Raw genomic sequence first — 21,919 nt, 5'->3', positions numbered from 1 at the left:
ACGATGGTCTTTTCAATCACCTCATATGCATGTGAAAACTGGACAATGAGAAAGGAAGATGGAAGGAGAATTGACGCACTTGAATTTTAATTGTGGTGTTGGTGAAGAATATTGACTATACCATGGACTGCCAGAAAAACGAGCAAATCTGTTGTGGAGGAAGTATAGCCAGAATGCTCCTTAGAAGCAAGGATGGCAAGACTTCATCTTGCTTATTTTGGAAACATCATCAGGAGAGACCAATCCCTAGGAAAGGACATCATGTTTGGTAAATTAAAGGGTCAGCAAAAACAAAGGAAACCCTCCGTGAGATGGATTGACACAGTGGCTGCAACAATGGGCTCAAACATACCAAAGATTGTGAGGATGGCACAGGACCAGGTGATTGTATACATAAGGTAGCCATGAGTTGGAGCCAACTTGATGGCAGCTAGCAATGATAACAGAAAAACAAGAAAGCTACGTTTTCTTTGAATAAATGACTATATTGTATGTGAATGATCAACCCCTCTTAATGTAGTTTATGAATATTTCTGAAACACTTCTATTTTAATATTGAACGCCAAGAATTCTATGCTGTTTGGTGATTTCTGAAGCATGTAATACTCTTTGCAGTGCAGATGACACAAGCTTCCTTGCTGAAAGTAAAGAGGACTTGAAGCGCTTAATGGTGAATATCAAAGGCTACAGCCTTCAGTATAGATTGCACCTCAACATAAAGAAAACAAAAATCCTCACAACTGGACCAATAAGCAACATCATGATACATGGAGAAAAGATTGAAGTTGTCAAGGATTTCATTTTACTTGGATCCACAGTCAGCGCCCATGGAAGCAGCAGTCAAGAAATCAAAAGATGTGTTGCATTGGGCACATTGGCTGCAAAAGACCTCTTTAAAGTGTTAAAAAGCAAAGATGTTACTTCAAGGACTAAGGTGTGCCTGACCCAAGCCATGGTGTTTTCAGTAGCCTCATGTGCATGCAAAAGCTGGATGATAAATAAGGAACACCAAAGAAGAATTGATGCCTTTGAATTATGGTATTGGCATGGACTGCCAGAAGAATGAACAAATGTGTCTTGGAAGAAGTACAGCCAGAATGCTCCTTAGAAGCAAGCATGGCGAGACTTCGTCTCACATACTTTGGACATGTTATTAGGAGGGACCAGTCCCTGGAGAAGGACATCATGCTTGGTAAAGTAGAGCGTCAGTCAAAAAGAGGAAGACCCTCAAGGAGATGGATTGACACAGTGGCTGCAACAATGGGCTCAAGCATAAGAACGATTATGAGGATGGCACAGTATTTCGTTCTGTGGTACATAGGGTCGTTATGAGTCAGAACCAACTCAGCGACATCTAATAACAACAAAAGAAAAGATGAGCTCCATCTTTAGCTGTCCTCAGGTCCAAAGAAGTGACAACTCCTGGTACATCTCCTAAAAATGGGAACATGGCCTGCTGCCTCACCACAGAGGTAACAGCTGGATCTGTGAACTGGCTGACTTCAGGACAACCTGATTTTGTAGCATCCCACCTTGAAATCGAAGAAGAAAAAGAGCAAATGGTGTGGGATAAAGAAGAAAGCAGGATCCTTTACGGGAAGGACTTAAAATTTGACTGCTTGTGAGTCACCAGTGGCCATATTTTTGGATGTGTTTTGTAAAATAAAAAAGTAATTAGTGAGCTTTTCTGTGTTAACAAACAACCTCAAATCTCAGTGACTTACAACAATGGTTTATTTCTCCCTCATGTTATATGGAGGCTGCAGTGGGTCGTGGCTCTGTACCAGGCCTGGCTTGACCCTGGCTCTGCTCTGTCTTCTCATTTCCAGACCCAGGCTGGAGGAACAGCCCCTGTGTGGGACATGCCTGGGAAAGGGGAAGAGAGCTGGAAAAACTCGAGATGTATCTTAAACCTTCTGCTCCAAAGTGGGGAATGTTATATTCACTCACATTTCATTGGTCAAAGCGTGTTGTCACATGGCCAAGCACAAATCCAATGAAGTGGGGATAAAAACTCCTTCCATGAATACTTCACATGACAGTGGGTGGGGATGAAAAATCCTCTTATAGGGAAGGGGTAAGAAGTAATAGAAAAAATAATATAATCTACCATGATAATAAAATTTGGAAAATATAGAGAAGTTTACAGAAGAAAATAAAAATTACCTCTAATGCCACTGTTAACATTTTGATATATTTCCTTTTAGGGTATGTGTGTGTGTTTGCTTGTTCTGACAAATTTAGGATTATATAGTATATACAAGTGTATGCCTGCTTTAGAGTCTGCTTGTTTATATAAAATTATATATTGAACTCTTTCCCACATAAATATTCTTGTAAAATATCACTTTGTTGCTGTTGCTGTTAGCTGCCATTGAGTCATCATGGCATCCCATGCACCACAGGATCAGACGATTGTGATCCGTAGGGTCACTTTAGTGCCTGCATAATATTTGTATTAGTCTGGATATACTAGGTTTGTAGCAATAACAAACAGTTCCCAACTTTGATGTGTAGCATCAAACAACAAAGGTTTATTTCTCATTCAAGCTGCAAGTCCAGGGCAGGTTGGCACCAAGGCTCTGCCCATCTTGGTCACTGTGGAACTGAGGCAAATGGAGCAGCTGCCATTTCAAATGCATCTAGTTGCTGTGCAAGAGGGAGAGGGGAATGTGGGAAAACATGTGTTGCCTCTCAAAACGTGTACCCCAAAAGCTTTCACATTTTATTAGCAAGTCACATGGTGTAATATATTTTTTTAAATCACCACAATACCTTGCAGATCCTCCAATCTAGAGGCTGAGTCTATTTCTCTACCCCTTGACTCCAGCTTGGCCATGCAACTTGTTTTGGCTAATGAGACATTAGCAAATGTAATGTAAGCAGAGGCTTGAAGAGTACTTGTGCTTAGGGGCTTGCTCTCTCTTAGTGTTTTTGGCAGAGTCCAAGGTTGACTTCCTAGAGGATGAGAGACCACATGGATACCATCAGTATGTCCTGAAAGAACCTAGTTTACAGAAAGCTTGCTAAGAACGAAACAGCAAACCCCTGTTAAACTTTCAGAACAATAACCACAAGAGGCCAGCTGTCAAATACTAATGCTTACACCAGAACCTTGAGCCCAAAGGTCAGAAAAGGGTTCATTAACATAGTAAAAATCGCTCCCCCTATGACGGCAACAGGTTTTTAACAGGCAGAGACTGAACAGGTTAATGAGACACCCTAACATTATAATGAGACTAGGACTGTATTGTGCTTACGTAGTATGTTGGAAAATGTAAAAACCCGCAGTTGTATGATTTATGAAGACCTTCCTCCTTCCTCAGAGTATAAAAGATCCGACTTGTGTAACCCAAGACAGGCAGAATCTGAGGACTGCATTCCTCTCTGCCTCAGCTTGTGCACAAGTTCTGAAAAAATCCTCTCTTTGTTCCTCACCCTGGTGTTGTCTTAACTGGTGAAAGTCTTGCACTGGGCTGAACTCAGAACTTGAGCTGGGTAACAACATGGAGAGAGAGGCTGAGCTGCCCCAGGCATGTAAGTGAGGCCATCCTCAACCAACCAGGCCCAGCTGAGCCAGTCAGACCTGAACCAACGAGCCAAACCACAGAATTTTGAGATTATTTTAAGCCACTAAATTTTGGGGGTGGTTTGGTATGCAGCAAGAGCTAGCTTATATTAAAAAGCAAACAAACCCATTACCATCGAGTCAATTCCAACTTAGAGTGACCCTAAAGCTTATAAACCAAAAAACCAAACCCACGGCCACCAAGTTGATTCTGACTCATAGCGACCCTATAGGACAGAGTAGAACTGCTCCCATAGGTTTCCAAGGCTGCAAATCTTTACAAAAGCAGACTGCCATATCTTTCTCCCATGGAGTGGCTAGTGGGCTTGAACTGCCAACGTTTTGGTTAGCAGTTGAGTGCTTAACCACTGTGCCACTAGGGCTACTCATATCTAATTTCAACTGGGAGGGAAATGTAATTACAGCATGTGCCTGGAAGAAGAGGAGCCCGTGATATTTCCTATAATTCTTAATGACTACCTCAATATTAAATCTTACAGATGTGCCATCATTTATTTAATCATTTTCTTATTGTTAGAATCACATTGTTACTAATTTATTATAATTATTAACAACACTACCATGAGCATCTTTGTGCATAACTATTTCATCTAAATTTCTGATTACTTCATTATAATAGATGGTTGGAAAGAGAATTACTGGGTCAAAATTTAAGCCTCTTTATAACTACCAAATTATGTGCCAAAGGGATTGTACCAATTTATATCTTATGAAAATGTGTAAGCATACCCACATCACTGCCGCCTTATTCACCATGGAATGTGAGATTTTAAAAGCATCTTTGCTAATCTGAGGCGGGGAGAGGAATCTCATTTAAATTTTACTTTCTTTGCAAATTGAAGTTGACTATTTTTTTTTTAATATGTTGTTAACAGTTAAGACCAACATCCGTCAGTTTGTCATACAGTGGTAGCTTGCATGTTGCTGTGATGGTGGAAGCTATGCCACCAACATTTCAAATACCAACAGGGACACCCGTGGTGGGCAGGTTTCAGTGGAGTTTCCAGACTAAGACTAGGAAGAAAGACCTGGCAATCTACTTCTGAAAATCAGCCAGTGAAAACCTCACAGATCACAACAGAATATTGTCCAATATAGTGCTGGAGGATGAGCCTCTGAGGTTGAAAGGCACTACAGAATAGTCACAATAATGGACTCAAACACATCAATGGCCATGAAGATAGTGTAGAACTGGGCAATGTTTCGTTCTGTTATAAATACGGTCACCATGAGTCAGAGTCGACTCAATGGCAACTAACAACAGCTAAGAATTCCTACCCAACACTCAGAGTATGCATGATGAATATTTCATAATTTTCCTGTATTAAACTAACTCCAATTTGAGCCCCCGACAGGACAAAATTGGCAGGAAGCTCAATACCAGAGATCTTTCCTGGTTTCCTCCCTTGATGGTAGGGAACATGGAGCCCTGAGTGGGCCCTGTGAAGGTAGGGAGCTCTGTGCTGTTTGGTGTCTCAACTTGCTCCAAACTAAGCAAAGGGGAAACTTCACGAATGGGAAAGGTCAACTGGGTTCCCACAGCCTTGAAACAGTGTCCAGTTCTCACACTAAGACATGCCCTTTTGAGGTCCACCCCCGTCAGAGGCATTGGTGTAGGCACAGGTCTCCCTCCTGCTCAAATCTGGAACCACCTGTCGCTTGCCCAATATCACATTCTGTCAGCCTCACAGGAGGACAAAATGTAGACTTCTAGTTCCCATTACTTCAGGTATTCATTGCCTAGGGCTGCCATAACAAATTACCACAAACTGGTGACTTAACACATCAGAAATTTATTCTCTCACACTTCTGGAGGCTCGAAGTCTGAAATCAAGATGTCAGCAGGGCCATGCTGTCTCTGAAGACTCTAGAGGAGAATCTGTCCCATGCCTTTCCCTTAGCTTCTGGTGTTGTTGGCAATCCTTGGCATTGCTTGACTTACAGATGACACATCACTTCAGTCTCTGCCTCCATTGTCACATGACATTCTTCCTATGCGTCTGTCTCTGTGTCTCCTCTCCTCTTCCTATAAGAACACCAGTCATATTGGATTAGGATCCACCCTACTCTGGTATGACCTCATCTGAACTTGATTACATCTGCAAAGATCCTGTTTCCAAATAAAGCCGCATTCACAGGTACTGGATGTTGAGACTTCAACATATCTTTATGGGGGACAAAATTCAACCCACAACACTTGGCAGTTATAATTTGGGAAAGTTTAAGTGTGGCATATGCAGGATGGGGAGGTGAAGAGAGGTGGCTAGGGTGACATAAAGTCATGTATATTCCTCCAAATTCCAAAATGCATTTCTCAATGGAATGTCCAGATATCTCAGAAGACAAACGTTTTAACATTTTAGAAATGTGATATAAATATCAAAGACATAAGAAATCAGATGTGGAAGTATTGAACCAAATTCATCTTATTTCTTCTGTAACTGAAGGCAAAAAATCACATTATTATTGAGGTAGAAAATAAATGCAGTCAGACTTGGAATATCATTTCACAGACAGACTTACTATCAAGGCCCCCTGTGTTCCCTTCCTTTGTTTTTGTTGTGGTTAGTTGCCTTCAGCCAATTCCAACTCATGTTGTTAGTTGCTGTGGAGTTGATTCTGACCCCAAGTGTTACAGAATAGAGTTGCTCCATAGGGTTTTCTTGGCTGTATCTTAATGGAAGCAGATCACCAGATACTGCTGGGTGGGTTCGAACCACCAATCTTTAGGTTAGCAGTTGAGTGCAAATCATTTGCACAACCTAGGGACCTTATTCTCTTCCTACCTTATCTATTGTTCATACCCTACTCTATGAAAAAGGAGCCCTGGTGGCACAGTGGTTGAATACTTGGCTGCTGACCAAAAGGCTGGCTGTTCAAACCCACCAACCTTTCTGCGGGAGAAGGATGTGACAATCTGCTTCTGAAAAGATTTACAGCCTTGGAAACCTTATGGGGTGATTCTCTTCTGTCCTATAGGGTTGCTATGAGTCGGAATCAACTTGACAATAATGGTTTTTTTTGGGGGGGGAGGGGGGAATCTGTGAAAAAAAGACCCCATTTGTATCAAACATCATGGAATCTAGCTTCAGTTAGTCAATGAATCTGTAACTGTTCTCATCACTTGGGGTGGTTGAGTGGGGTGGATCCGAAACCTAAGACAGTTGCTTGCCTCCAAGGAGCATATAGTCCTGTCTTCAACTGAGTGAAAAAGCAAAGTGCTCATGAAGCGCGTTGATTGACCATTTCTAGGTTCTACCTGCCATTGCGTTACAGCGGTCAAGCTATGCAGGGGTCAGGTTGCCTGCATCTAAGACTAATGAAGAACTGACTAGAAACCACATGAAGGCTGCTAATGCCAAACATGTCATGAGGCAGGATTTGCTAGTGCAATCTGTGTGTGTTATGTCTTCTATAAAGGAATGTCAACAAAGGAAGGAAATTGAAACCATTCCCAATGTGGGCAACCTCCCCTCCTTCACACACGCCAGCACCAGGGACATAAAAGTGGCAGAGGAATGGTGGTGGGGGTGTGGGGAGGCAGGGGCTAAGGAGGCAGATCAGAAAAAGGGGTCAGCTCTTGTACTTTGTATTTGTCACTGGAAAAGAGAAGGTTTTTATACGAGGCCTCATATTGCTGTTTTATCCTTCTAAGTCTGCCTCGGTTCCTTGTGATGTAGTTAATCCACCACAGAATCACAGATCTCCTAAGGTTCAACTTCAGCTAAAGGTCCTAAAGAAACAATGCCTCTTTTGAAAGAACAGAAGCCTCTGGTTCACTGTCTAAACTGCCAACCTGCTGTCTAGCCTGAGGGATGATAAAACTTCACAGACTGGGAGAGAATTCCATCATCAAGAATGTCTGCTCCAAATTGGCCTCATCCCTATTAACAAAAGCAGACGTGTACTCATGAGTAAAGTAAACATTCAAGGTCAATATACGTCCCTCTCCGCCAGTCTAGTTTGGCACTTCAATATGAGCAAATAGTCTATGAAGTAGAGTGGAAGTTTTCTATAACGTTGTTGAGTGACAGGACTCACATCTGTGTATTAGGTTAACTGTTATATTAAACATCTCTGAATGGACTTTTTCTGTTTCACAAGGAATGAGTTGAGCTATGGTAAGTCTACTGACATGAAGTAAGTAGTTATTCCCTATTACAGAAGCAAGAAAGTGTAATATTAAAGAGCCTGAGTTTGAATCCTGGTTCTAGTGCTTACTATCTGTATCACCTTGGGCAAGTCACTTAACCTCAGTTTCTGTATCTGTAAAATGGAGGTAATAATAGTACCTATCTCCTACCTTGTGGGTGTTAAGAGTATGAGAACGTGAGTTCTTTTTAGGATTACTCCTTGGAAGTAAAGGAAGGAGAATTCAAGAAGGCTAAGGATGCCGAAACTTATCTCCATTCATTCATTCACCGAATATTTGAATATCTACGATGTGCCAGGTACAGAGACACAACAGTGATGATGGAACACATAACTCCTGACGTCATGGGGTTTATTGTCTCATGACTCATCTGTCACCCTAGGTGGATCCTCCCATATCACTCACCACCCTGAGTATAGTGTTTCCCAAATTCATTTGAGCATAAGAATCATCAGGTACCCTTGTGAAAAGGCAGAGCAACTCGTAGCACAATCTTACGTGTATTTCAAGGGAAATAACATATGGGAAAGGGCTTTAGAAACCATTAAATTACTCTTCAGTGTGTGACACCAGGCTCCCTTTGGAGGTTCAGAGAAGGCAGCCGAGGACCACTCAGAGCCTGTGGTCCATCATGGTGCCTTGCCATCCCACCTCCTCTTTCTGGACTCTCTGGAGATGTGGGTCAGAAATCACCCACTCCCCCTTTTAACCTAATGGGCTAATGGGTCCCAGAACAGAACAAGCCTCAAGTCCGTCACCAAGGTGGACAACTGTGTTGGTGTTCTGTGAGTGGCCTATTACAAGGCTTCAGATGTTCTCAGGGAATGGTTCTCAGGGGACAGCCCCGTTGTCCCTTGGTACCTGCCGAAACAAGAGATGAACTCAGGCAAAGAGTGGAATGGTGAAATGTAGAGTCTTGGTAAGTTCTCATTGCTGGACATTCTCCTGAGTGGAATCCACCCAGCCAGCGCCCACCTCTCCAGCTTCATGTCCCACTACTCCCCCATATCCCTACCAAGCCCCTAACTGCTTCTCCTCATCTCTGTAATAAAATCCTCCAGTTTTTAATTGGTCACAGAGTCATCCAGATAATGACTACATTTCTCATCCCTTTGCTGCGAGGTCTGACGTTGTGACTAAGTCATGATTAGCGTTGGATGTAAGCAGAAATGTCACATGGCTGCGTCCAGCAACAGTCCATAATAAAAAACTGGCATGTGTCTTTGCCCCTTTTCTATCCAGTCACATCCTCTATCCTGCTGCTTGGCAGGTAGATTGGATGGCTGGAGCTCTAGCAGCTATTTTGGATGCTGAGGATAAGACTACATATTATTGTTGTTAGCTGCCATCAGCTTGGCTCCCGACTCATGGTAATCCCATGCACAATGGAATGAAATGTTGCCTGGTCATGGCTCATCCCCATGATCACTTGAGGATAAGACATTTTGATACATAGGGTTTTCATTGGCTGAGTTTTGGAAGTAGATCTCCAGGTCTTTCTTCCTAGTCTGCCTGAATCTAGAAGCTCCAATGAAACCTGTTGAGCATCATAAAACATGCAATCCACCGCTGACAGATGGCTGTGCGTGAGGTGCATTGGCTGAGAATCGAACCTGGGTCTCTCACATGGAAGGCGAGAATGCTACCACTGAACCACTAATACCTCAAAGACTACATTTTAGGAGTGCTGGATTAGAGAGCAGAAGGAGACTGGAGCCCTGACCACTATTTGGAGCTGAACCTGTAGTCTGGTCTTTAACTATCAACTTCTAGACTTTTACATAAGAGAGCAATAAACTTCTATCTAGTTGAAGCCACTGTTGTTTTGGGTTTCTGTTACTCACAGCCAAAACAAATCCTAACTGATATAGTGCTTAGGAGCATGGATTCTGGAATCAGACTGCCTAGTTCAAAGTCTGGCTCCATCACTTGTTAGCTCACAGCCTTAGGTGATTTGCTTCACTTTATATACCTTGGGGTCCTGGTGGCGCAGTGGTTAAGAGCTCACCTGCTAACCAAAAGGTTGGCAGTTTGAATCCACCAGCTGCTCCTTGGAAACCCTACGGGTCAGTTCTACTCTGTCGTATTGGGTCACTATAAGTCGTAATCGACTCAACAGCCAAGGGTTTTTTGTTTTGTTTTGTTTTATATGCCTTGGCTGTAAAATGAGGATGCTTCTCATTTTAGGATTGTTGTTAGGAATGAACAAATACATGTAAAACTTGAGACATGCAAAGCCTGCCACATAGTAAGCACCCAAATAAATGTGAACTATTGTTAAAATCAGCCCTTAAAATATAAGAGTAAAATGTACCCAAAGGAACCAAGACTGAAGTTTATTCTTTTCTTAAATCAAAGGCAGACTTCTTTAATGCCAATAATAGTACCTATAAAATTTGAATGATGTACTTTGCACAAATATTTTCAACTACCCTATGAGATATGTATTATTACTTGCATTTCACAGAGAAGAAAATAACTTGCCAAAGATCACACAGCTAGTAAGGTGCTGCAGTGGATTTCAAACAGATCTTTTACCTCCAGACACCCTGCATTTTTCCACAAAGCTTCGCTTGTTCTTTTTTTCTGTTTTTAATAATTCATTTTATTTTTGTTGCTGTTGATAATATACACAGCAAAAACATACACCAATTCAAGTTTCTACTTACAATTCAGTGACATTGATTATATTCTTCGAGTTGTGCAACCACTCTCACCCTCCTTTTCCGAGTTGTTCCTCCCCCATTAACATAAACTCACTGCCCCCTGAGTTTCCTATCTATCAAAATTATTGTCAATTTTATCCCATCTGGATACATCTTCAAAGAGTATGATGCTCAAGGAAGACATTCTTTACTAGTTACTCTATTGTTTGGTTTTAAGAAGACTTAAGGGGATATTTTTTGTTTAAAAATTGTCTTACAGCAGTAGTTTCAGGGATTCATCCAGCCTCCAAAGCTCCAAAAAATCTAGATTCCATGAGAATTTGAAATTCTGTCCTGCATTTCCCCCCTTTTGACCAGGAATTCTATAGAATCTTTGATTAAAATGTTCAATAGTGGTAGCTGGGCACCATCCAGTACTTCTGGTCTCATGGTAAAGGTGGTAGTTGTTCACGGAGGCAATTAGCCACACATTCCATTTCCTCCTCCTATTCCTGACTCTCCTTTTTCTTCTATTGCTCCAATTGAATAGAGACCAATTGTTGTAACTTGGATGACTGCTTGTAAGCCTTTAAGGCACCAGGTGCTGTGCAATGAACTATGGAAAGATGTAGAACAGAAGCACTAAACACGATATTAGCCAATTAACTGGGATGCCCCATGAAACCATGACCCTAAACCTCCAAACCAAGAAACCAAACCCTGTGAGGTGTTTGGTTACAAGTAAGCAGCCTCAGCAGCTACTTTTTTTTTTTTTTGTCATTGTTGTTAATATATTTATCACACAACTTTTGCCAATTCAACTTTTTACAGGTGTGCAACTTATTGACAGCAATTATATTAATCGGCTTTGCAATCCTATTATTAGCTTCACTTGTTCTTAAATGCAAGTTTTTGTACTGCTGTGCACTTAATTTTTCTAACATGCCTACACTCATACATTGTTGCAAAGTGATTACCAAGCTAGAATTCTCTATCAGTAAAGAATCAAAGAGGGTATCCCAATTCCCCATATAAGAAATTATAGTTTCTAGTCCCAGACACAGCTCAGATGCAAATATGCCCTTTATTTGATCACATGTTAGCCCTGGAATATACTTTGAAAAGGTCAGGGCTCAGCTCAGAAATGGGGATGGAGGAAAAGCCTTGATCCACCTTGATTGCAATCCAGACAATGGGGCCTGATTCTGAGTGATATTTCTCTCTGAAAGGGGCCCAAAGAAGAACTGAGTGTCTGGGCGTGAGTGAAGCTTCAGGACAGTGCATGTGTTTTGAATTGGCAATTCTTGTAACAGAAGCAGTTTGGAACCAGGGCTGGGAAACTGCTGCTAACTGGAATGTTGTAGCCATTTTCCATGTTCCCTGAGGGCAGGACCAGTGGCTGTCATTGCAGCTGGGAGGATTTAAGTTAGACCCTAGGAAGAACTTGCTCATTCTAATAGTTGTGAAAGGCAGACACAAATGTGGTTGTAAAACATTGCTTTCTGTAAGAATCTGAAGAAAGTATAGGGAAAAAATTTTTTTACAGATAGAGATATGGCATATGGTTTTAAGCAGTGGTATCCTCAGTTAAAACAGCCCTGAGTTCAAATCCTAACTTAATAGTTGAATGGTTTGGGCCAATTTCCTAAACCACTCTGATCCTCAGTTTTCTCCTTGATAAAAAGGAGAGTACAGTATACATACCTCTGAGAGTGATGGTAAGGCTGAAATAAAATATGTCCAATAATATGGGAGGTGTTTAATAAATGTTCATGAATCCTTTCCTATGAATCCTTTCCTATTCTGTGACTCTATGATTCAGTACTTCCTGGAATTCTAAGGAACTTTCCAAAGAGCTTAAACTGTTTAATTTCTAGTTCCGAGCTCTCCCTGTATTATTTTTATGAGGGGTAAATGGTAGAGAGGGGTCATAAATCAGACAGGCTAATTAGACTTTGCTTGCAGGAGTCCTTAGGTGGTACAAGTGTTAAGTGCTCAACTACTAACCAAAAGGCTGGTGGTTCAAACCCACCCAGAGGCACCTGGAGGAAAGGCCTGATGATCTGCATGAAAACCCTGTGGAGCGTAGTTCTACTGATACACACAGGGTCGAGTCAGAATCGGATCGATGGTAACTGGTTTGGTTTTATTTTTCTTTGCTGGTCCAATAGGCCCCACTTGTAGTCTATTTCCACCACTGTTCTCAATGGGAAAGGAATGAGAATGTCAGAAAGAAGATGCTTCACGCAGTGTGCAGAATTAGGGTGGGATGTGGCTATTGCTCATACCTTGCTGCTTCTGGAGAGGAGCACCTGAGGTGTCCAACCTGGGGCCCAGCTCAGGGCAGCAGAAAGGACAGTGTTTTGGAGGGCAGGTGGCCAGAAGCTCAAGCACTGGCTGAGCTGGTACCTCCCTACATGGCTTGAGGACCCTGGTCTCCTCCGGTGCAGGATGAAAGGATAAGCTTAAGTGACTGCAGAAGACCCTCCAAGCTCACAGTTCCTCTGAGCCTGCAATGTAGAAAATTTCTATTCGTGGAAAAGTGACTTCTCTGTTCTCCTCTGTCCTCCGTGGGCTCTGTGGCCCATAATCTTAAATCTTGTTTACACTTTCTCTTGGGGAAAAACTCTAAAATTCTGTGTAAATGCTTCTTTCCTAAGTGGTAGGCTTTGTGTTGGGGCAGCATTGTTGGGGGTATTCAATATATTCAATTTCTCTCTGTCTCTTGTGAAGACCTTCATTGTTTTATAAAAGGCTGCTGTTCAACAAATGGAAACCCTGGTGGTGTAGTGGTTAAGTGCTATGGCTGCTAACCAAAAGGTCAGCAAGTTCGAATCCACCAGGCGCTCCTTGGAAACTCTATGGGGCAGTTCTACTCAGTCCTATAGGGTCACTATGAGTCAGAATCAACTCGACGGCAACGGGGTTTGATTCAACAAATATTTATTAAGCATCTATTACACACACATGGGAGTCCCTGGATGGTTCAAACAGTAAATGCACTAAGCTGCTAACCGAAAGGCTGGAGGTTCAAGTCCACCTAGAGGTGCCTCAGAAGAAAGGCCTGGTGATCTACTTCTGAAAAACAAATTGAAAACCTTATGGAGCACAGTTCTACCCCAACACACACGGGATCGCCATGAGTCAGAGTCGACTCAACAGCAGTTTGTGGTTTGGTTGTACACATAGTTCTGTGCCAGTTGGACAGTACAAAGAAGGGCAAGACAGTGCACCATACTGGACAAGAGAAAAGGTTGGAGGGTCAAGTTCTGGTTCAGCCACATTCCAGCTGTGTACATTTCCCACGCAGACTTTCAAATGCTGACAGTATCTCCTTAGAACCAATAGCTCCATAAATCTCTTGGGTTTGACTTAGATAGAGGCCTGCCTGCCTCAGTCCACTTCACACACACACACAAAAGGCAAAGAGGTGATCAGTAAGAAAAAGCTGCGTATGTCCCTTTAGCATGCAACCCTTTTGTAGCCTGCCACACATTAAAGAATCCTATTGTGTAAGGCTTGTGCACAAAATCAAGGAAAAAAAAATTCAAGGGACTTATATCTAACAAAGTTTGTTACTTTGCCCACCAGTACCTTTTTTTTTTTTTTTTTTTAGTTTAAAATGATATAACTGTTGAAGGAAGAAAAGAACTCCTTTCTCAACTCATAGATTCTATGTTTAGTCCAATAAGAACTCCTACTGTCAAATGTAGCTGCCCGGAGCAAACACAAACCATCTATAAGCAGTTGAAAAAAGTTAATTCATGTGATTTTCTGTCTATAATGTTGTTGTTAGGTGCCATTGAGTTGGTTCTGACTCATACCAACCCTACAGGGCAGGCTAGAACTGCCCCATAGGGTTTCCAAGGAGTGGCTGGTGGATTCAGACTGCCAACTTTTTGGTTAGCAGCCAAGCTCTTAACTGCTACACCACCAGGGCCCCTATAAGAGTAAGGGGCAAAAAGTAAGAGGTTATCTGTCCCGTTCTATCCTTTTTTTCCTCTGTCTCTTGGAAGAGAGAAACCCAACAGGGAGAGGAATTTGATCTCAGTAGCTTTCCATTCAGCTGGAAAGAGAATTGCTGAAGTCTCTCTGGTTGCTGGAACTTGGGTTTGCCCTTTCCTGCTGAGTTTGTGGAGAGGTGGTCATTACTGCACTCCACAATAGTGTCCTCTACTGCCCATTTCTGGAAACTAATAGGGCAGAAGGAGACTTATTTTAAAACTCTCTAATATTTTTTGACAAAAATCTCAGAAATTTGAAATTGTGACTCCATCTTTGATTCATTAAGGGGCAGTTTAGGGTGCAGTGGTTAAGAGTTCAGCTGCTAACCAAAAGGTCAGCAATTCGAATCCACCAGCCGCTCCTTGGAAACCCTATGAGGCAGTTCTGCTCTGTCCTATAGGGTCACTATGAGTCGGAATCTAATCAACGGCCATGGGTTTTTTTGGTTTTATAGTCAAATTACATGATTATTTCACAGACTCAGAATCTTAAGAAGGATCCTTAGAAAATATTTAGCCAATTGTTTTTACCAAGTGTGGACATTAGTTCTGAGGCATACAGTTATTACCTGAAACCAGAGGGGGTTGGAAAATGCTGGGTTAAATAAACATTAAGTAAACAATAAATAAGCATGTTCTTTATTGCTGGCATTCTAGAGCCAGCAATAGAGAATTGTGTATCTTACAAGGGAAAATGCAATTTCCCAATTGCAATTGACCATCAGTTACCAACTAGTTGCCATAAAGTCGATTCCAACTCATGGCAACCCCATGTGTGTCAGAGTAGAACTGTGCTCCATGGGGTTTTCAATGGCTGTTTTTTCGGAAGCAGATCACTGTCCTTTCTTCCGAGGTGCCTCTGGGTGGACTCCAACCTCCAACCTTTTGGATAGCAGTTGTGCAACTTAACCATTTGCACCATAAACTGCTTTTTATATGAATTTCTTGTATGATCAATATTCCAAGGAATACACTTGGGAAGTGCTGGTGTATCCAAATGAATTATTTTACAAATTGGGAAATTGAGTCCCAGAGTGGTTCCAGTGACTCAATGGGGGTAGAGCCATATAAGGACCCTGGTCAAGAGGTTTCCAGTCTTCACAGACCTTCTCCTTCATCAGGGTGTCCCTCCTTATAGATGCTCTCTAGAATTTCTCTATCAACAAAGAGTGTTTATTTGTGGAATGGCAAATCCTTCTGCCAAGGATATTGGGAAAATTAAGTAGTTACTGCCAGCTGTAGAGGGAAAGAACACCAAGATCAATTAGTCGTCTTTGTCACAGGAGTGGGGAGTGTGGATATGTGGTTGTATGGCATGTATTTGCCATTCCAGGAATGAAGGATAAAATGCCAGGTGTGTGGATTAGAAGAGTCCTTTCCAGAGGAGGTAGAGTAGTTGCCACTGGAGAATGGGTAGACTGTGAATGGAAGGATATGAAGCAGGGAAGGGAGAGGTACCAGGAATTTTGTGAGCAACTGTGCCAAGGATAAAACACATATGGCCTATTTGGGTGGCAGTAAGTAAACCAGCCTGTCCAGAGAAGGGTTTGATACTAAAGATTAGCTTTATAATATGATAATCAGAGATGCTGGGCTGGTCACCCAGCATCAAATAAACTGCCCCCATTGTTCCCATAAATTCTCTCATATGCATCGAGCCATGTGCCTGGATTTGAGGTTTGGAAAATATGGACACCATTAAGGCTCTAGTGCCATCTTCTCTACAGTGGAGCTATTCAAAGGCTCTTCCTCACAGCCTTTGCTAGTGAAGATCATCTTTTAGTGTTAAGTCTGTGGCTGCTGTTTGGAGCCCATCACTCTGGACTTTAGGGAATCTTTACAACTGTTTTCCATCATGCACAGATGGTACTGTGGCCCCAAGCATCTGAGATTCTCAGTAAATGCACATGTGGAAAAAAGTCATTGAAAAGGAAAAGTCAATCTACCAGAAACCGTAGCTTCCGTGTATACTATGTGCCTCCTCTCTACTCAGTACTATACTAGCTCTGGGAGGGATATCAAAGAGGTACTTATTAAAACCACAAACAAGGATGGGAAGTTTAGAAAAATTCCTGTTTACAAAACTTTGTAACTTGGCATAATGAGATTTTGCTCATTCTTTCTTTTTTATTGAGTGTCTACCATGCAGCAGACATTTCTGCATTAGTGAGGACTTGCATGGTTGCAAATGACAAAGGCCTCACTCAAATTCATTTAATCGAAAGTAGGGGGTCATTACGAGGGATAATGTGATGTCCATAGAACCCAAAGATGGGAATGTGCCTATGGTACAGGAACAACTGAAACCAGGAACTCGAACACCATCAGGATTCTCTCTTGTCTCTGTGGCTCCATTCACTGTCATCATTAGCTTCATTCTTCACTCTGCCTACAGATCAGCTTTCTCCATGTGGAGAAAAACATCAAGGCCCAAAGCTCCCAAATTTACCAGTACATCTTACAGCTTTTGTCACTAGAAAAAGACTATCTTAACATTCTCTCTGGTTCCAAGGCAAAAAGTCTCAGGGAAGGACTCATTGAAGCGATTTTAGTCAGGTAAACTCCAGAGCAATAATTTCCCTGTAGTCAGAGAGTCAGGAAACAACATGGCAATTCCTGTGGAAACCACAGGGCTGGGGCTAGGGGAGGAGAAACTTCTAGAAGAAGGGGGGTGAGCTGCTGGGGAAACAAAACGAGATGCCGGTAACATCTTTCCCTTATTTATTTTCTCATGCTAACTCAACTTAGCTACCAATCAGCAATACCAATCACTCATTTAATAAGCACTTATCGAGTACCAGGGCAAAAGTACCCAAGGTACACACATGCTTACTTGTGCATACTTACTGATTTGTAGTAAAGTTTCACCTGTTTTTTACAACAAATCATGGTGGAGAACAGGTGAAATTGTTCAGTACAGATTAGAAGTAAATACAAGTAAGCCCATGCATACCTTGCTTAATATAAGCCAGTGCATACCTTCTTACGGGTTAATCTGCCCCTGTGAGTATCTACTAGGTACCAGGTGCTGAGCTAGATTTTAGGGACACAAAGATGAATATGATGCTTTTCCTATTTTGTGCCTCTCAGAGTGCTAGAAACTCAGAGCAATAAAGAAATATAAAATATACTTAATTTAGGACCTCTCGAAAGTTAACACGTAACTGGAGGAAGATTAAGGTATGTATCTGGAGAATAACCAAGTGTTAAGCTCTATGCTATGGATGATGAGGGTAAGAGAAGGTTGGAGGTAAATGAGGTCAGAGAGGCCTGGAGCAGTCAGGGGAATCATCTTGGACAGGGTGATACTTACTCAGGGTCTTTAAAGGGTGAGGAGCTTTTTGTTTATGACATGTGGTTAAGTGCAGTATTTTCAGAACATCACACCAAATGAGGCCTCAAGGCTCTCTGCATCTGGAGGGTTCTGGAATGCAGTCGTGGGCCAGTGGCCGTGTTCCTTTCTCAAAGACAGGACTACCACCCACAGCTCTTCTGTAGCCTTGTTTTTAATTGCCATGGCCTGTTGGATCAAAGCCTCTGAGTTTGATGCAAGTTCAAAACAATTTCCTTCCAGGATTAACTCATCTTTCTGGGCTTGGGGAGCTACACAAGCAACATCTGGTACAACCTGCAAAGAGACTTTTCACGCAAGGAGTATCAAATTTCAACATGTGAGCCATCCTGCTGAATAACATCATGGACGGGAAACAGCTCGGAGAACTTATCTGGTAATGAGAGCTCTGTGTAACACCCCGCAGTCATGTTTTGCATCCGACTATAAGAAATGGTGCAAACCTTAACTGGTTCCTTATCATTTTGTTTCTTGCGAAAGTGACTGAATTCCACACTGACAGGGTTGAAATCCCGTGTGGGTTTCCTCTGGAGCCATTCCATAGTGAATCCTAGCATGGCTAATAACACCCTCCCTGTGCATGGGTAGGAGTCCCTAGGTGGCACAAATGGTTAGGCAGTCGGCTTCTAAGTGAAGGTTGGCAGTTGGAGTCACCCAGAGGCATCTCAGAAGAAAGTCCTGGCAATCTATTTCCAAAAGTTCACAGCCATTAAAAACCCTGTGGAGCACAGTTCTACTCTGCAACACTTGGGGTCATCATGAGTTGGAGTCGGGGTGGACTTGACGGCAACTTGTTCCTACATAGGTTACCGTGGGCTCACACTTTATTATACTCACCGGCTCTCTTGGTCAGTTCCTATTGTCAGATCGCATCTGTCACCCTTACCTTTCTGTCCAGCCCCCCTGGAAAATCCTTGATTGGGACCGTCTCCTTGTCTCTTAATAAATCCTAGCTTTGTTCCTCCATGCTGATTTTTATATCCCTGGGTGTGCTCTCTGCATCCCATGGACTCTTTGAGATAAGATTTTACCTTTCTTTTTTTTTGAAAGGTGAAACATATAGTAGCTGATACTTGTGTGTGTGTGTGTGTGTGTGTGTGTGTGTATGTGTGTGTGTGTGCGCGCGTGCTTTAGGTGAAATTTACAGCTCAAGTTAGTTTGTCATACAAAAATTTATACACACTTTGTTGTGTGACCCTAGTTGCTATCCCTATAATCTGACTGTACATTCCTCCTTTGCACCCGAGATTTCCTGTGTGCGTTCAACCAGCTCCTATCCCTTTCTGTCTTCTCATCTCGCCTCCAGACAGGAGCTGCCCATTTAGTCTCGTGTATCTACTTGAACTAGGAAGAACACTCTTCATGAGTATCATTTTATCTCTTACAGTCCAGTCTATTCTTTGTCTGAAGAGTTGGCTTTGGGAATGGTTTTAGCTCTGGGTTAACAGAGAGTCCGAGGGCCATGTCTTCTGGGGCTCATCCAGTCTCGGTCAGACCATTAAGTCTGGTCTTTTTACTAGAATTTGAGTTCTGCACCCCACTTTTCTCCGGCTTCATCAGGGACTCTTTGTTGTGTTCCCTGTCAGGGCAGTCATTGGTAGTCGCTGGGCACCATCTGGTTCTTCTGGTCTCAGGCTAATGGAGTCTCTGGCTTCTGTAGCCCTTTCTGTCTCTTGGGCTAATATTTTCTCTTTGTCTTTGGTGTTCTTCATTCTCCTTTGCTCCAGGTGGGTTGGGACCAATTGATGCATCTTAGATGGTTGCTTGCTAGCTTTTAAGACCCCAGACGCCCCTCACCAAAACGGGATGCAGAACATTTTCTTAATAAACTTTGTTATGCCAATTGACGTAGATATCCCCGAAACCATAGTCCCCAGACCCCTGCCCCTGCTACACTGTCCCTTGAAGTGTTTGGTTGTGTTCAGGAAACTTCTTAGCTTTTGGTTTAGTCCAGTGGTGCTGACTTCCCCTGTGTTGTGTGTTGTCCTTCCCTTCACCTAAGATGATTCTTGTCTACTATCTACTTAGTGAAGTCCCCTCGCCCTCCCTCACCACCCTTGTAACTATCAAAGAATGTTTTCTTCTGTGTTTAAACCTTTTCTTGAGTTCTTATAATAGAGGTCTCATACAATATTTGTCCTTTTGTGACTCACTAATTTCACTCAGCATAATGCCTTCAAGATTCATCCATGTTATGTTTTGAGGATTCATCATTGGTCCTTATCGTTGCATAGTATTCCATTGTGTGAATATACTATAATTTGTTTATCCATTTGTCCACTGATGGGCACCTAGGTTGTTTCCATCTTTTGGCTATTGTGAACAGTGCTGCAGTAAACATGGGTGTGCATATATCTATTCGTGTGATGGCTCTTATTTCTTTAGGATATATTCCAAGGAGTGGGATTGCTGGATCATATGGTACTTCTATTTCTAGCTTTTTAAGGAAGCACCAAATCAATTTCCAAAGTGGTTGTGCCATTTTACATTCCCACTAGCAGTGTATATGTGTTCCAGTCTCTCCACAACCTCTCCAACATTATTTTGTGTTTTTTTGGATTAATGCTGGCCTTGTTGGGGTCAGATGGTATCTCATTGTAGTTTTGATTTGCATTTCTAACAACTAATGATTGTGAGCATTTCCTCATGTTTCTGTTAGTCACCTGAATGTCTTTGGTGAAGTGCCTGTTCATATCCTTTGCCCATTTTTTAATTACGTTATTTGTCTTTTTGTTGTGGAGGTTTTGCAGTATCTTGTAGATTTTAGAGATTAGACACTGATCGGATTTGTCAAATTTTTTGTAGGTTGTCTTTTGACTCTTTTGGTGAAGTCTTTTGATGAGCATAAGTGTTTGATTTTTAGGAGCTCCCAGTTATCTAGTTTCTCTTCTGGTGTTTGTGCATTGTTAGTAATGTTCTGAATTCTGTTTATGCCATGTATTAGGGCTCCTAGCATTGGTCCTATTTTTTCTTCCATGATCTTTATTGTTTTAGATTTTATATTTTGGTCTTTGATCCATTTTGAGTTAGTTTTTGTGCATGGTGTGAGGTATGGGTCTTGCTTCATTTGTTTGCAGATGGATATCCAGTTATGCCAGCACCATTTGTTAAAGAGACTGTCTTTTCCCCATTTGACGGACTTTGGGCCTTGTCAAATGTCAGCTGCTCATAGGTGGATGGGTTTATGTCTGGATTCTCAATTCTGTTCCATTGGTCTATGTATCTGTTCTTGTACAAGTACCAGGCTGTCTTGACTACCATGCCGGTATAATAGGTTCTAAAATAAGGTAGTGTGAGGCCTCCCACTTTGTTCTTCTTCTTCAGTAATGCTTTACTTGTCCAGGGCCTCTTCCCTTTCCATATGAAGTTGGTGATTTTGTTTCTCCATCTCATTAAAAAATGTCACTGGAATTTGGATCAAAATTGCATTGTATCTGTAGATCACTTTGGGTAGAATTGACATTTTCACAATGTTGAGTCCTCCTATCCATGAGCAAGGTATGTTTTTCCATCTGTGTGGGTCTCTTTTAGTTACTTGCAGTAGTGTCTTGTAGTTTTCTTTGTATAGGTCTTTTACATCTCTGGTTAGATTTATTCCTAAGTATTTTATCTTCTTGGGGGCTATTGCAAATGGTATTGATTTGGTGATTTCCTCTTCAAAGTTCTCTTCATTGTTGTAGAGGAATCCAACCGATTTTTGTATGTTTATCTTGTAGTCTAATACTTTGCTAAAATCTTCTATTAGTTCCAGTAGTTTTCTTATGGATTCTTTGGGGTTTTCTGTGTATAAGATCATATCATCCTGCAAATAGAGATAGTTTTACTTCTTCCTTACCAAACTGAATGACGTTTATTTCTTTTTTTAGCCTAATTACTCTGGCTAGGACCTCCAGCACAAGGTTGAATAAGAGTGGTGATAAAGGGCATCCTTGTCTGGTTCTGGTTCTCAAGGGGAATGCTTTCAGATTCTCTCCATTTAGGATGATGTTGGCTGTTGGCTTTGTATAAAGGTCCTTAATTATGTTGAGGAATTTCCCTATTACTATTTTGCTGAGCATTTTTATCATGAATGGGTGTTGGACTTTGTCAAGTGCCTTTTCTGCATCGATTGATAAGATCATGTGGTTCTTGTCTTTTGTTTTATTTATGTGATGGATTACATTGATTGTTTTTCTA

The sequence above is a fragment of the Trichechus manatus genome, unplaced genomic scaffold (assembly GCF_000243295.1).
Source record: "Trichechus manatus latirostris isolate Lorelei unplaced genomic scaffold, TriManLat1.0 scaffold00027, whole genome shotgun sequence".
NCBI classification, from domain to species: Eukaryota; Metazoa; Chordata; class Mammalia; order Sirenia; family Trichechidae; genus Trichechus; species Trichechus manatus.
The sequence above is the reverse complement of the archived record's forward strand: the minus strand, read 5'-3'. Positions refer to the sequence as shown.